A 4,682-nucleotide genomic window follows, 5' to 3' on the forward strand; every position below is an offset into this window, starting at 1 on the left:
GAAGCCCATTTTGAAGTTCCACCCCACCCACTCCTGTCCCCACTTCAGTTAATAAGAAGATAGGAGGGGAAGGGAAGGCGCTAAACAAAAACCTTGAATGCATAGCTTTTTGCTATTCCTGCCAGAGGCTGTGACCACAATATTTAAGAAGTGTCATAGAAATTGGTGATTTTTTCCCCTCAGTTCTTTATTTCAAAGATTATAGCATTCCATAAATGGGTACAAACTATTGGTCACTTTCTTCATACTTATTCACACATAATCAACTGCATCTTTTGGTAATAGACACCCATTTACTTAGTCTACAAGTATTTTTTGAACATTTAGAACAGGCCAGACATTGTGAATACCATATCTAGTGGATGTGGCATTAACTTTCGGTCAGGACAACTTGTCTGGGCAGGTCCTAACAGACTGAGAATATGACAAATGTTTTCAACAACCCCACCTACAGTATGGCTGAAAGATAAGTTTTATCAACCCAAAATTATTTTAGCCTCTTCCAAATCCACTGTTCATATGGAAAGGGACCTAGATTATGGTCAACTTTATATTATTTACAGGAGATAATATTTTTTATAGTTCAAGTTAGTATACAATTAACAATCATTTCTGTTCGTCTTTGGGGCATGTTCTGAAATATGCATATTTCATTCAATGCTGCCATGAATAGCACTGATTACACAAAAAACTACGTCTGAAACTATCTTAGCCCTCAAATGGTAGGAGAGAGGGAGGTCCTTGTGATCTCTTTTCTAAGAGCTCTAATTCCATTCATGAGGGCTCCATGAGTAATTCCATTATCATGACTTACGCAACTTGCAAAGACCCCACATCCTAACACGATACACTATGCATTAGAATTTCAACATATGCATTTGGCTATGGGAAGGAAGGAAGGGGCAGATGACAAAAATGGTATGCCTATAGGAGAAACTTTTTTTTTTTTTTATGGTTACTAGATGATTTTCCCCATGCCCTGAACACTATTCTGTACTCTGAGGCTGCAAAACTTTGCGTGGTGAATTGTAATATACGCTCTTGGTGCTATGCATTCTTGGCACTGCACTTGTGGTTTGGGGACACCAGATGGCTCAGTGAGCCAGGTAGCACTCTTCTCAGGTTACCCTGTATGGTTGTGCTCTGCAAATGAATTGTTTAATCTTCTTCCTACCAGTTATTCTGGCTTTTGATGAATGAGTTTTGATTCCTAATGTCCAACAAAATGTATGTAAATGATAGTGCTGAACCTATCTCAATGTAGCAACAATAATAAAACTATCCAGGGAAATGGGAAAAAGCAAGTTTTATGATACCTCAAGTCTCTTTCAAGGAAATGACCATGGAAAAGAGAAGAAAAATCTGCAGGCAATTAGGGATTTGGTGGAAGTGCTTTGACCTAACAATAATCAGACTTTACTATAGCTGATGCCAGTCTGTGGCTTCCAAGAATTTGAAGAAAATGAGGATTGATTTCCAACATGCAATACCAGGGCCACATTTCCTTAAGGGGCTGTGCTAATCCTATACTTTCTGATATCAGTTCCATTCCACCCAGGAACACATGGCCACAACCCCTAAAGAAGAGAGGCAGGAAGTGAACTCAGAGGCAAGCGTTTTAACTTTCCACCCTCCAAACTAATTTTGATACTTTATGTGAATATTTTAAATAAAGTGTTAATCGATCAAATCCAACAGTACATGAAAATAATAATCCACCTTCACCAAGCATATTTTTTTTACAGGAAATTTGTTAGCATACATTTAAAAAGTCAAAGTAAGTAGGAAATGTTGTAAGATAATAGTACGTTCTGTAAAGACAGTTGATAAAAATTTACTCCCATTCTTAATTCTAAGGTCTGTAAAAATTTAGAATAGAAGACTATTTTCCTTCCTATAATGATGGGTACCTGTCTCAAACCAAAAAAAAAAAAAAAAAAAAATGATATTGGTAAAATACGGTAAGCATTTGTATTAAAATCTGCATGAAGCAAGAAGGCCTACTACAGAATTATTACACAGAATCCATTTCTTCCTTCAAAAATGTAGATTAAACCCCGGGTGCCTGTGGCTTAGTCCGTTAAGCCAACTCTTGGTTTTGGCTCAGAGCGTGATCTCACAGTTTCATGAGTTCCAGCCTTGTGAGTCTCCACACTGACAGCATGGAACCTGCTTGGGATTCTCTGTCTCCTTCTCTCTCTGTCCCTCCCCTACTCACACTGTCTCTGTCTCTGTCTTTTTCTAAATAAATACAAATATAGCTCATACATTTTTCCAGGCACTGGGGGTATAAAAATGAACAAAAGAGTCCATTGTCTTGAAAGTTCTCACCCAACAGGAAGATATAAAGACATAGCTACTGGAAAAGAGAAAGAAAATTGTTACTGTGAAAGAATTTCAATCTCGACTAGGAAGATGGCGGCGTAGGAGGACGCTGGGCTCACCGCGCGTCCTGCTGATCACTTAGATTCCGCCTACACCTGCCTAAATAACCCAGAAAACCGCCAGAGGATTAGCAGAACAGAGTCACCGGACCCAAGTGCAGACGAGAGGCCCACGGAAGAGGGTAGGAAGGGCGGCGAGGCGGTGCGCGCTCCACGGACTGGCGGGAGGGAGCCGGGGCGGAGGGGCGGCTCGCCGGCCAAGCAGAGCCCCCGAGTCCGGCTTGCAAAAGCGGAGGGGCCTGACGGACTGTGCTCCGACAGCAAGCGCGACTTAGCGTCTGGGAGGTCATAAGTTAACAGCTCTGCTCGGAAAGCGGGAAGGCTGGAGGACAAAGGGAGGGTGAGCTGCGGAGCCCCCGGACGACAGAGCTCAGTTTGGCGGGGAACAAAGGCGCTAGCCAGCGCCATCTCCCCCGCCCATCCCCCAGCCAAAATCCCAAAGGGAACCGGCTCCGGCCAGGGAAATTGCTCGCTCCGCGCGAACACCCAACTCTGTGCTTCTGCGGAGCCAAACCTCCGGCAGCGATCTGACTCCCTCCGGCTGCCACAGGGCCCCTCCTGAAGTGGATCACCTAAGGAGAAGCGAGCTAAGCCTGCCCCCCCTGCCGCCGTGCACCTTGCCTTCCCACCCCAGCTAATACGCCAGATCCCCAGCATCACAAGCCTGGCAGTGTGCAAGTAGCCCAGACGGGCCACGCCACCCCACAGTGAATCCCGCCCCTAGGAGAGGGGAAGAGAAGGCACACACCAGTCTGACTGTGGCCCCAGCGGTGGGCTGGGGGCAGACATCAGGTCGGACTGCGGCCCCGCCCACCAACTCCAGTTATACACCACAGCACAGGGGAAGTGCCCTGCAGGCCCTCACCACACCAGGGACTATCCAAAATGACCAAGCGGAAGAATTCCCCCCAGAAGAATCTCCAGGAAATAACAACAGCTAATGAGCTGATCAAAAAGGATTTAAATAATATAACAGAAAGTGAATTTAGAATAATAGTCATAAAATTAATCGCTGGGCTGGAAAACAGCATACAGGACAGCAGAGAATCTCTTGCTACAGACATCAGGGGACTAATGAACAGTCACGAGGAGCTGAAAAACGCTTTAAAGGAAATGGAAAACAAAATGCAAACCGCCACAGCTCGGATGGAAGAGGCAGAGGAGAGAATAGGTGAACTAGAAGATAAAGTTATGGAAAAAGAGGAAGCTGAGAAAAAGAGAGATAAAAAAATCCAGGAGTATGAGGGGAAAATTAGAGAACTAAGTGATACACTAAAAAGAAATAATTTACGCATAATTGGTATCCCAGAGGAGGAAGAGAGAGGGAAAGGTGCTGAAGGGGTACTTGAAGAAATCATAGCTGAGAACTTCCCTGAACTGGGGAAGGAAAAAGGCATTGAAATCCAAGAGGCACAGAGAACTCCCTTCAGACGTAACTTGAATCGATCTTCTGCACGACATATCATAGTGAAACTGGCAAAATACAAGGATAAAGAGAAAATTCTGAAAGCAGCAAGGGGTAAACGTGCCCTCACATATAAAGGGAGACCTATAAGACTCGTGACTGATCTCTCTTTTGAAACTTGGCAGGCCAGAAAGAATTGGCACGAGATTTTCAGGGTGCTAGACAGCAAAAATATGCAGCCAAGAATCCTTTATCCAGCAAGTCTGTCATTTAGAATAGAAGGAGAGATAAAGGTCTTCCCAAACAAACAAAAACTGAAGGAATTTGTCACCACTAAACCAGCCCTACAAGAGATCCTAAGGGGGACCCTGTGAGACAAAGTACCAGAGACATCACTACAAGCATAAAACATACAGACATCACAATGACTCTAAACCCGTATCTTTCTATAATAACACTGAATGTAAATGGATTAAATGCGCCAACCAAAAGACATAGGGTATCAGAATGGATAAAAAAACAAGACCCATCTATTTGCTGTCTACAAGAGACTCATTTTAGACCTGAGGACACCTTTAGATTGAGAGTGAGGGGATGGAGAACTATTTATCATGCTACTGGAAGCCAGAAGAAAGCTGGAGTAGCCATACTTATATCAGACAAACTAGACTTTAAATTAAAGGCTGTAACAAGAGATGAAGAAGGACATTATATAATAGTTACAGGGTCTATCCATCAGGAAGAGCTAACAATTATAAATGTCTATGCGCCGAATACCGGAGCCCCCAAATATATAAAACAATTACTCATAAACATAAGCAACCTTATTGATA

The sequence above is a fragment of the Lynx rufus genome, unplaced genomic scaffold (genome assembly GCF_022079265.1).
Source record: "Lynx rufus isolate CCGP_SWC_20201006 ecotype Redwood Valley unplaced genomic scaffold, mLynRuf1.p SCAF_1, whole genome shotgun sequence".
NCBI classification, from domain to species: Eukaryota; Metazoa; Chordata; class Mammalia; order Carnivora; family Felidae; genus Lynx; species Lynx rufus.